A 13,418-nucleotide genomic window follows, 5' to 3' on the forward strand; every position below is an offset into this window, starting at 1 on the left:
CCCAATACTTCCAGCTCGATACTACAAACCATACAGATAAGTATATTTTGTGAATTCGTCTTTAACAATATTTCGCAATATTAACTAGAGCTTTGTCATAGACGTGAAGTATACCCCCACATGCCGCATCGACACAGACTATTTTGCATGCTGTCTTCACAAAACGAGAGAATCTAATTTATGGTGATTTTTAAGAATTATTATGTCATAATCATTTATAACCATTTTGACCTTTGAATTCTTGAATTCTTTCACATGATACGCCGTCCAATGACTGTGAACAAAGCTAATGTACAGAGCCATTTTAAAATCTCACAATGAATGACATAGTTATGGCCCGGACAAGATCATTTATTGCCATTTTTGACCTTTGAACTTAACGTGTGACCTTGACCTTGGAGATATCGACATAATTCTTTCGTGCGACACACCGTCCACTGATGGTGAACAAAAGAGCCAAATGATTTTAAAATCTCACAATATTTACAACATAGTTATACAAGCTCATTTATTGCCATTTTTGACCTTTTAACTGAAAGTGTGACCTTGACCTTGGAGATATCAATGTACCGGTAATTCTTTTTACTCGACAAATGAACGACAGTTATGGCCCGGACAAGCTCATTTTAGGCCATTTTTGACCTTTGAACTCAAAGTGTGACCTTGACCTTGGAGATATCAACGTAATTCTTTTGTGTTACACACCGTTCAATGATGGTGCACATATGTGCCAAAGGATTTTCAAATCTCACAATAAACAACATAGTTATGGCCCGGACAAGCTCATTTATGGCCCTTTTGACCTTTGAACTCAAAGTGTGACCTAGACCTTGGAGATATTGACGTAATTCTTTCGTGTGACACACAGTCCAACGATTGTGAATAAATGTGCCAAATGATTTTAAAATCTCACAATAAATGACAAAGTTATGGCCCGGACAAGCATTTGACCTTTGAACTCCAAGTGCGTCCATGACCTTGGAGATATCGATGTTTTTTTTCACACGACACACCGTCCCATGATGGTGAACAAATGTACCAAGTCATTTTAAAATCTAACGATAAATGACATAGTTATGGTCTGAACAAGCTTTTGGTTTAAAACACACTAAGTGACCCTGTGACCTAGTTTTTGACCCGGCAAGACCCATATTCAAACTTGGCTTAGAAATCATCTAGATACAACTTGTGACCAAGTTTGGTGAATATTGGATGAAATTTCGGGACAGACTGACAGACCGACAAAGTGACTCCTATATAGCCCCCATTACCAATGGTAATGGGGGTATAATAACCGGCAAAAGTGCATACATGTATTTGAAGGAAATATAAATACATATTTTGAATGTCTACAATGTTCCTCCAGGATTCTTAGATCGACAAACGTATGGATATACAAGTACACTTCTTACCATCTACCCAAAATCTCATAAATAGTAATATTGTACATAGTTATTTGGTTTGATACGAAACACATTGTTTGTAAACACCTTTATTTCTACAAAACATTGTATACAAACGGCAATATTTACAAATATTGGTGAAACAAAAAAGGGGTGTGAAATAGGGTATCCAATCAAATAAAACAGCATACCAATAACACATCATTTATGTTTGTAAACTCAACGTTTTATTACTTTTCACAAATCCAGGCTTAACACGAAACTATTGTATCTTACATTGAAATGTGAAGCAGATACAACCGTTACAAGATGAACCCTTGAATTTGTTTTAAATTAAATTTTCATATGCTTTTAACATGTAACTGACTGTTGCTTATTTCAGGCTTATTCAATCTTTTTATTAACGTTCAACATATCAATATACTATAAATGCATGGCTAGTTTTGTATAATTTCTGAACAATCATATACCTTTGATAATCTCTAAAGAATAATAAAATATGAGATGTGTTTGTCAGACACACAATGCTCCCTACTGCGCCACTTTGAATATATATTTTTTTTCATTACATCCCTTTAAAAATATTACTTCCATTGTGAAAATGATCTGTACCTGCAAAATGATAAATAGAAATTATCTCCCTTTAAAGCTTGTTACTTCCCTTGGATGTTGTTATTTTACCTTTGACCTTGACCCTTCACCACTCAAAATGTGCAGCTCCATGAGATACACATGCATGCCAAATATCAAGTTGCTATCTTCAAAATTGCAAAAGTTATGGCCAATGTTAAAGTTTTCGGACGGACGCACAGACTGACAGTTCAACTGCTATATGCCACCGAGGCATGAAAAGTAAATCTGAAAATTTCAAGTGCAATATTTTTAAATGAAATATTTCTGTCACAAAAACTAGTTCTGTTTTTTTTTAAAGAAATAACAACAAACTGTTCGATTCACCAGTATATAACTGTTCATGAGGGTTTGTATGTGTAGTGGTACACAAAAGCACAATTATGATTAATCCTTAGATTTACTGCAAACACGGACTCTAGATTACAATCAATATACACTCCGTGCTGCAAACAATTGGACTAACAACCCCATGGCTTTGTTATACATTTCTGCCAACTGGGTAATTTCACCAACATCAAACATAACCTCTATCTCATGTGTACAAATAAAAAACAGAACAAATGAATGATACAAAATATCACAATTATTATGAGTATAACTGAACCATACAGTCTAAACACTCATTTAATACAATATGACCATCTATAATTGCAGATGTTTAAGATCTCATGCTATTTGATACTATAGATCTACCCAATATTGTTGAGGAATTTCGCAGATCTTGATGTTTACTATTATAAACCATACAGGAAACGTGTAAAAAATATAGGCACAACATTGAAGCATTTATCCTCAACATACCATATACAAGAACTACCAAATGATTTATAATTATTTCAATTATAAGGAAAAAATAAGAAACAAGAGCTATCTCCATAGGATGACATATGCCCCCGAAAAACACCTTCATAGTTGTGAAAGACAGCTAAATAACAGAACCAATTTTTGAAACCTAAATTCTGACAATAACTTCAAGGTCATGGCCACAGGGGTCAATATTTGTGTGTGTTTGGAAAGGTGTTTTCCAAATACACATGCATACCAAATGTGAAGGTTATACTTCAAGAGACACAGAGTTATATTAGCATTTTTCAAAACCTAAACGCTGATTTCAAAACCTAAACACAGGCCCAAGGGTTAAGGTCACAGGGGTCAAAATTTTTTTTGGTTATTGAAAGGTCTTGTCCATATACACATGAATACCAAATATGAAGGTTACATCTGAAGCGACATAGAAGTCATGAGCATTTTTGAAATCTAAACGTAGATTTTGAAACCTAAACGCAGACCCTAAGTTCAAGGTCAAGGGGGTCAAAATTTGTGTGCGTATGGAAAGGCCTTGTCCATATACACATGTATACCAAATATGAAGGTTACATCTGAAGCGAAAAGCAGATTTCGAAACCTAAACGCGGACCCTAAGTTTAAGATCAAGGTCAAAGGGGTAAAAATTTTTATGCGTATGGTAAGGCCTTGTCCACATGCATACCAAATATGAAGGTTATATCTGAAGCGACAAAGAAGTTATGAGCATTTTTTTTTAAAGTGTGACAGACAGACAGACAGTGCAATCACTATATGCGCACCTTCAGGGGCATAACAATTCAAACACAATGCAATAACTTTGTCATATAAGAAATGCTATAATATGGCATCAATTTCAGCCAAATGCCTGTAATACATTAATAAATAAAGACTGCAGGGTTTTAGTTTCTGTGAAGGAGGTTTTACATCATCAACATCAACAAGTGATATCAGTGAAAGGGGCAGGATTAGAAGCACGATTTATACATCAGGACATTGGTGCTGCACTAGACTTCGCTGTAGACTTTTCTCTTAAACTCTGTGACTCTCTCTTTAATACGTTCAAAAGGGTCTGTGAACTTTCCAGTATCTGAAACAGGAATTTTTTTTATTGGTACATTGTATATTGTATATGTTATTGTTTTTAAAACGTGAGGAAAACCATCTAAATATAGTGTTGTATCTGATGCATCTGATTTACGAGTTGTTCTTCATGCATCTGAGGAGAGTTCCTCTTAATGCATCTGAGTACAGTGTTGTTCTTAATGCATCTGAGCAAAGTGCTGTTCTTAATGCATCTGAGTAAATTGTTGTTTTTAAAGGATCTGAGTTTAGTATTGTTCTTAAAGGGACTGTCAACCAGATTGACGGTTCCTTTAATGCATCTGAATAAAGTATTGTTTTGAATGCATCTGAGTAAAGTTTTGTTTCCATCAGCCTTTGCAGTTCACACAGGCTTCTCCAAGACAAGTTGAATTTTTTTTTCTGCACTTTTGTTGCTCTCTTTTATTTCAAGGAACATTCTTCAAACCATGCTAAAGACAATAAGAGCACCGCATAACCAGTGCCAACGCTCAGCTGTGGGTGCAGTTTTCAGTAAATGAAAGCTTGTCAGAATTTTTTATATTTTTTTTTAGAGGTCACAGTGACCTTGACCTTTGACATAGTGACCCAAAAATAGGTGTAACTCATCAAGGTGCATCTACATATGAAGTTTCAAAGTTGTAGGTGGAAGCACTTTGATTTTAAAACAAAATGTCAAGGTTTTAGCACGCCGCGGACGGCACGACGAGCTGGCTATGACAATACCTTGGGTTTTCTCCAAAATTAGCCGAGCTAAAAAAATCTTAAAGAAATGAGGTCCAATAACCTTTAACAGACCTCACCAGATTTTATTGGACCTTATTCTTCTTTGACCAATCAATAGAAAATACCTTTTATAGAGTTAATTTTTATCAATATGAGATTCACAATGGTTTACAATTCTAAATACAAAAAAACAACAACTAAATTTAATCATTTCCTGTTAAAACCTTATTATGGTAAAAGTTTCACTTAAATTTAAATGAATAAAAAAACACACAGTTCTATCTATCACATGTCCTCAAACAAGTTAGATTAAAGATCATGTGAAGAAAATACCTTCATGTATGCACCCTCAGTTTCAGCGATGGTTTTGTCGAACTCATTTCTTGAAGCCATCTTTTTACTGAGGCTCTCATTGACCTTTGCCAGGCGCTCTGTCAGGATTCGAATGTCATTTTGCAGTTTTTGTTTCTCCTCTTCTTCTTGAAGAATCTGCTTGTGGACTTCATCCCTCTTTGCACAAAGGTCATTAATGCCTGAAATCAGGTTAATTGTAATTATATCCCATAAAGTGTGATTGAAATTGGAGCACAAACATTTCTTGCGCCAAATATAAATAAACTATCATGCATTACATTATTAGTATTATTAATACATTGCCCTGGGTCAAAAAGAGGCCATGATACGAATTTATTTCAAATTATATCTGATAGAATACAGTTTTTTTTCAGAATTATTGTAGCAACATTACTAGATACAGCTATACTGCATTAAACAATGGTCATGTTCTTGTATTCATTCTGTCCTAAAGCCTCAATCAGAAATAAATGTCATGAAGTATTATTCATCTTTAATTTGAATGTTTGTTTTAAGACATCTGCATTATTAAAATTAAAATATACAGAATATAGAAACATTATATCATATAACACCATCAACACAATTGATAACTAGTATTTACATGTATTATTATTGCCGACAATTAACATTTGAAAAAAAAGCAACAAATATAAAGACCAAAGGTTAAAAAATATGTTTATAATGACTCATACTAGTAGTCATATATTTATAAAATATTGGTGATGTAACAATTTTATGAAAATTACCCTTGACTCAACAAGCATATAACATATAGATTGACAGACACACAACTGGGGTCATTATTTAACAATTACTGAATTGCAAACATAAAATATGTGCACCGAGCAAATTAGTTGCAATAATTCAACTCTCAGCTTTATAACCCAAAGGGTTGCTGAAAGTTGCAATGCGCCGTCTATTGTACAAAGGTGCACAATTTTATGACCACTGCAGAGGCTAAGGAACACTGATACTGCTAAAACATTTACCTGTCTAAGGCACAAACTAATGCAAATGGTACCATTAACTTCATTAAATTTAAAGCAAGAAATAATTGCTTTTATTTACCTTCTTATTCTTTCATACGCTCTATTCACCATATTGGGAACTGGTTATAGTGTTATTTGATGTAACCAAGTCAATAACGATGTCGAACAGTTGTCGAATATTTACACTGTTTGAAATTTTAAAATGAAAATGTCAGCAAGAATAGTATGTTAAAATATTGTCTTTTTATATAGGTTGCATGCAAAGGATAACGACCGTAGGCTGCCATTCAGGTAAATTAAAAGGGCTGAATTAAATGGGTTTTTGAAATTTATTCATTGCTTTCCTTAATTTGCAACCAACGACGTCTGTTTAGTGATGCGCAAAAAATCTGTGCGCAAACTGCGATTTTGTTTATGAAGGGGTGCATATGGACTATGAGTAAACAATAAGGTAATATTTTGTTTTTAACTTGTTTAATTAACACAGTAAACTTTTCATTTATTGCATGAGCAGAGTTGGATTAGATCGGATTGGAAAGTAGTTTAGGCAGAAAAAGTATTTGAACGGAGTTTAATCTGATTTTACAAATGCCAGGGGTTTTTCTGCCTACTTTGGGAAAAGGAGTCTGACCAAATTGGGAATTTTTATCAACAAAATTTCCCATTTGGGAATTTTTGTGTCGTGAAACGGCTCATTTTGGGAAAAAAAAGAATTAATCATGCTTAAATAAGTCTGTGGTTTAACAATTTTCTTTATATAAACACATGCAAAACAAACACTGCCCAAACACAAGTTACAGCAACCTTTTTTTGGCCGAGCTAAAATAGAGCCATGGGTATTTCATTTCATACTTTAATGTATTAAATGACGATTGAACTACAACTTTCTTACAAGGCTCTGAGCATTCAGTTGCCGATTTTGTGATTGACGGCCCTGGCATTACTTTGGTTGCTGTTACATTTTGCTGCGTATAGTCCGAGTCTGTCTGTTCAGGGTTAATCGCGGCAGTAATTTCGGAAGATTCTGAGCGTTTCGAAAACATCGATGATATTGTTACACATCCTTTAGCGTCTATTTTTCGTGTTTTTTTTTTAAATGTAATATTTACTATTGTGAGAAGCCATGATTGAAAATAAGCGTCTACAGATATGGTATAGAATGTGTATTGTGCGGCTCTATATACTCTTTTGTATAATGCGGAACCACTGGGGGCTGACGAGGTCAAAGCGTTGTCCGTTTCGCTACGACGTCGAGTATATGTTTTACTACGAAAACATTGTTTAAATACACATGACATCGAGAACGGATAAGTCGAAAATTGTGTTTTAAAACATGTAAGATTATGATTTTGTAATAACAAAACTCTGAATTTAAGCACAATGTCATTTCATAGGTCTGTTACATCAAATTATAATCCAAGATGTGTCTGGTTTATGCGGTTTTAAACATGAAATAGACCGCTGATTTATCAAACCGAAGTCAAGTTTCACTTTTAAAAAATGCAATTAAGGTTTACAACTGTGTTTAATTGACACAATTTTACAATTTCCATATTGATCTATGTATTGTTAAGCCACTGGGGTGTTTAGAAATGTGTAGGGTGACCCAGTTATCAGAAATAAAGGCTACATATTATTATAAGGCATGATCATGTCTCTGACAGCATACGTATATGCCTCGCTACGACAACGCTTTAGCGTGCATGCGTTTCTCACAGAAGACGTATTGGTTATCTCTCAAAGGCAAAATAAAGAAGAAAAAAAATTAATACAGAGTCATGGAGTGGCTGGATGTTTCCTTTGAGACAGAGGTAGTAACAACGGCACAACATGATCCGAAGCGCACAGTCGACATGGTAATGCACATTATTATGATATAATTACATTCACGACTAGGCCAAAGGAAACGATTTAAAATCGAAAATCCATATATAAGGGTGACAGTTGAGAGTCGAGACCTAATGTCGTCGTCTCAATAAAATGACGCATCTTCACCTTTTGACAATCCCTTATACGTTCATTTTGATAGAGACCGACGATAGGTTTTCAGCATACGGTACTCTTTATCAAATGACATTCGATTCTCGTTATTCCCAACTCGCTTATCTCGAAACTCTGCTTATGTCAAAGTAAATCCCATGTTCCAACTCGATCATATTTTATCTCATACGGATTTGATTTTACATTGTATATATCAAAGCGATTTTCTTGAAAATCGGTAATCGTCAACTAATTTGAGGTGAATTCATGTTCGTATACATGATTGTACCTGTAAAATCCACATCCTGTAACAGCCGTACGGTGTGGAAAGTAGGACCCCAATGGCCACAAATCCGCAATTGCATAATCAATATATTGTTTGTAAAGTTGTGGCAGTGGGTTTCTGTCACAGGTTATTATTAAACTGCGTAACATTACGGCCGGTAAATTTACTTCGTGTTACAATGCGGTTAAGGCCAGTCTCACTATGATGCCGGCGGAGCCCCAGTGCGTGATCAGGCATCTACCCGGGATGAACCGGGTGCCCTACCGGGATGAAAACCGGTGCTCACCGGGGATAACCGTGGAACGACCGGGGACAACCGGTGCTCCACCGGGAAAGTATTAAAATGTTTAATACCTCCGGGATGAACCGGGAGTCACCGGGTAGGATCCGGCAAACGACCTGCGTGGCACCTGAACAACCGGGACTGTACCGGGAACAACCGGGACGGCACCTTAGCTCCACCGGGGCCCAAAACCACCCCGGCAGAGCTACGGCAACGCCCCGGTGAATGCCGGCAGAGTCCCTTTATAGCTACGTTACATAAGTAAACCGGTGCTCTGACGGTACCGTTCCGGTTGTTCCCGATGCAGTCCCGGTTGTTTCCAGTGCCAAGCCGGTTTATTGCCGGTCCTTCCCGGTAAACTCCTGGTTCATCCCGGAGGTATTAAACATTGAATACTTTCCCGGTGGAGCCCCGGTTGTCCCCGGTTAAACCGGGGCGTCTGCCGCAGCTCTGCCGGGGGTCTGATGCCGGTATAACCCCGGTGAGTGCCGGCGCAGTGACGGTATACCGGGGCTCTGCGGGACTCTGCAGGCTTTCACCGGGTTCAACCTTTTAGTTGGATGTTCATGCGCACAGTCAAGCACGGCATCTTTTGCACTGGGAAATGGCAGTCTGCAGTAACTGAAAACTGCATGTGATATGTCCAGAAATGGATACAGAAACTTCGTTGAGCAACCCATACATTATATTTGTACTTCGTTGCGCAACCAATACATACTCTGTGCGAAACTTTTACATAAACGACTTGTAATTTCCTTCGAAACAAAGAATTTGCATAATTAAAATATATGTTCGTAACCTGTTTTGTACTTTAAAATGTGTAATGTACACTGAATCGAAGTAAAATGTAGTTTTATTTAATTTAAGTTACCGTAATAGGGCTATTTTAACAGAATAACCACCTTATGCATTGCTTCAAATCAAAATATTTCGACTTTAGCTCAAAATAAACTTAAAGGTTGCAACTACGCGCATTTGTTATTAGTTGTTATTGAAAATAAGTACCTACATTACTGGATGTTCCCGTTCTCTAATCCATAAACACAAGAAATATGGAACTCGCCTGATTAAGTAGTGTATTTACACACCATGTTTTCGTAGTAAAACATATACCCGACGTCGTTAGCGAAACGGACTACGCTTTTGACCTCGTCAGCCCCCCAGTGGGAAACAGTGTCGAACGTCATCGCTGAGAGTAAATGCATCCGGCAAATACACCAAAAATCTGTGTCACTACAGGTTTTATTACATCGCGAATGAAGGGAAGTCACTCTTTCAATATAATTATGTTTACTTTTTACGATTTTGGAAGATTTATTTTTTGGAATTGGGAAAAATGCAATCAAAATTCGATTGGAACGGGTCCGTTTGCTTTGGGAATGCCTCCATTTCCCGGAGGCGCAGACAGTGCTGAAAAACCCCTGAATGCATACCACCTGTAGACACTTACAATGTCCCTAATTAAAAAAAATAACACCCAACTGAGTACAGTTTTCACCCCTTAACCAACAGGCGCCGGTTAAGATGGAGCGCTGTATCGCAAGAATAAGAAATGTACTGTAGTGCTCTTTAACCTGCTTGAAGTTGAGCCCTGAGGTGGACCATTTCATTAGCAACGCTCGTAGAATAAGCCGATTTTCTAAAAAACGATGTTCAAATGTATTTAATTACTTACATTTTACTAATCGTTATTATAGCTCTGAAGAGCAGCGCCTTGCTGGGACATTTTCAAAACTTTGGGGTAAGGAATAAAGTTTTGAACCTGTCACGACAAACTATTTGTTTACAAGATACGGAAATGCTATAAACGTCATCAAAATATGTGGTCCGGTTTACAGTCAACTCGTACCTAAGTCAACTCGCACGGTAGTCAACTCGCACGTTTTTGGTTAACTCGCACGGAAGTTAATTCGTACCTAAGTTAACTCGCACGGTAGTCAAATATTGATGTATTAATGGGTTCTAAATGAGTAATTATGCATAAAAACAAATGATTAATACTTTCAGAGTTTAGTTAATACTTTTTATTGAAAACTATTTACAAAATAAAAATAAAAAAAATTCACAAAATATTGTTTTATACCATGGAAAAGTTATCGGCACATTAAAACTGACATTTTAAGTACTTTAAAAAATATATTTTTAACAATTTTTAATTCTTATAACATTATTAATACACATTATCAAAGCTTTATATATGTACACAAGTAGACATACATCTATATACTTTAATTGTAATATGTATTTCAATATATTTACACACAGTATTATAGCTTTACAATATGTACACAAGTAGACATACATCTACATACTTTTCTTTAATATTTATTTCAATATTTACACACATTAACAAAGCTTTACAATATGTACACAATGAGACATACATCTGTATAATTTTTTAAATATTTTCACACATAATCAAAGATTTACAATATATACACAAGGCGACATACATCTATATATTTTTTTAAATATTTATTTCAATATTTTCACACATAATCAAAGATTTACAATATATACACAAGGAGACATACATATATACTTTTGTTTAATATTTATTTCAAAATGTTCACACAAACAAAGATTTACAATATATACACAAGGAGAGATATATCTAAGTATTTATTTATTTATTTATTTATTTTATTTCAATATTTACAAGATATTTACATTGTAGTTCAATCAAGCACAGTTCTTGTACTTTGTGCTCATCTGTTTTATACATCTTTTCAAGCACAGTGCTTGTACTTTGTGCTCATCTGTTTTAGTATTGCCGTTGCGGATACCTCGCCCCGCCTGTACAATGACCACAACCTGGCAATGGCCTTGCATGGTTTTCTGCTGGCGTCGCTGGTAGCGAGTCAGTTGCAGCTCCGTAACAGCTGTACGTTCCGAAGTGCAACGTTTGCCTCGTCAGAAAGAAGACGGATGGGGAGGGTACATGGGAGGGGCAATCCCCGCTCTCCATTGAGACGTCTGTGCCAACCTGTAGTTAAATTTGAAAGGAAAATTCTTTGGAACCGCCTGTGCTACATTCTGTGCAGACGTTGAAATCTGAAACATATAAAGCGCACCATAGCAAGGTGTATGATAAGTACTAGTAAAAAAAATAAATTATACCAAACTGTCCCGATACACTATGAATAGAAATTATGGAAAGTTGTACAATACCTGTTAATTAACAGGCGTGTCTTCTGTCTCCATGTCATCGGTCGCATTGCCAAGTGCCGCAACTTCTTCGGATCCCACCTGTGTTCCGTTCTGTGTGCAGAACGTTGAACAAGGCTTGCAGACAAACGTCCGTTTCACCGCGAATGGCGGCAAAGTACTGTTTTTGTGTAATGCCTACAAAGACAAAACATTTTCCCCATAACTGTTACGAACATTCAAACCATTGCATCCTAATTAAAAAGGTTTATTATTTCAATTAACGAAGTCTCAAATATTTATTGTATACTGTTAGTAGAAACCTTAATTTTGTGTCCGGAATTGTGCATCTTATTTTTCGGGTAACAATATATCAAATTAATAGAAGTTTAGGCACTTGCATTAAGACCCGGTTTCTCAAAGCAATACTCATTTTGTAAACACATTTTCCATTTGGAAGTTCAAATCATGCTTGTAATTTATGAAGTTGTAGAAATATTTAATACATGAAAAAATAATAGATAGAAAATGGAATTAATAAACAAATAAATAGTGCATGCACATATTTATTAATAACTATAATTATTAAGACGTTAAACAATTAATGAAGATCCCGCGTTACGCATTGGAAAAAGCACACAATTATAGGAAAAACACGTATAACAAAAATGTCAACGTGAGTACAAATACGTATAGCTTATCTTAGTATCTATATAAACGCGCGCTATATGATTATCATACCTACACGTATTTAAACATGGTTGTACGAAACAATGATTAATTTTACAATAATTCTCAATCATACAATTTACAAGAATCAAATGTTAATTTATTTAATACTAATAAAATTAACTAACATTTTTTGAAATTTGTACATGAGTTACGGTTCTACATTAATTAATTAAATATTAAATTGTATAGCATGAACAAATAAAAAATATTTTTAAGTATTCCATACTACAGCCTTATCTCTAGACAAACCCCTATCAGTAATAGCCTTATCTACCCCTCGATAATCAGTACCCTCATCAGTCTGAAGACTGACAGATTATCTGTTTATGTAACTTTAGTGGTGAGAAATAGGGGTATTGTACGATTAGGTGACAGATGTTTTCAATATCTTTCATAGCTCATTAAAGGTAAAAAATATAAGCTTATACAAAGTTTATAACAATTAAATAGAAATTAGAATACAAACAATTAAATACTTTCCACTATTATAAATCAACACGCGAACAATTAAACGTATTTGATTAATAATTACATATATTCCGATATTGGTTAAAAATACTTGGAATCGAGTGATAGTATCACAAAAACAAACATTCGTCTACAATACAATACAAATAAACAACGTTTTAAATAACTTCAAGCAAAGCTGGTATATTGAGAAAAGCTGGTATATTGAGATAACTACTTGACAAATCAGAAATAAGAAATACAACACACCACTAACACGATTTCGATTATCTTCACATATTAGAAATCTAAAGAGGTCGTTATAATAACAATACGCGAAAATAGAAAATGTAAGTTTTGCAACGGACACGCTATAGAAATGAGTATCACTTTTCACTTTGTGAAAAATCTATAGTATACAATGACATGAATGGTACTTACCGGTTTCGCATGTTCGGTGTTGCCATGTTGGCAACTATCGATTGTCACCATTGCTTGCTGCACTTGGACCCACATTCCTTGAACACAATATACACGGTAATCCATCA

At 35.3% G+C, this 13,418-nt stretch overlaps 1 long non-coding RNA gene across 1 annotated transcript; it reads right to left on the reverse strand.

The window, feature by feature from the left end:
• Nucleotides 1-1,476: 1,476 nt before the first annotated feature.
• LOC127834788 (uncharacterized) lies at nt 1,477-10,303 on the reverse strand. Its single transcript, XR_008028180.1, has 3 exons — nt 10,220-10,303; nt 4,983-5,182; nt 1,477-3,930 (listed from the first exon to the last, which is right to left on the reverse strand). It is a non-coding gene; the product is annotated as an uncharacterized LOC127834788 (long non-coding RNA).
• Nucleotides 10,304-13,418: the final 3,115 nt, after the last annotated feature.

This window comes from Dreissena polymorpha, chromosome 6 (genome assembly GCF_020536995.1).
Source record: "Dreissena polymorpha isolate Duluth1 chromosome 6, UMN_Dpol_1.0, whole genome shotgun sequence".
NCBI classification, from domain to species: Eukaryota; Metazoa; Mollusca; class Bivalvia; order Myida; family Dreissenidae; genus Dreissena; species Dreissena polymorpha.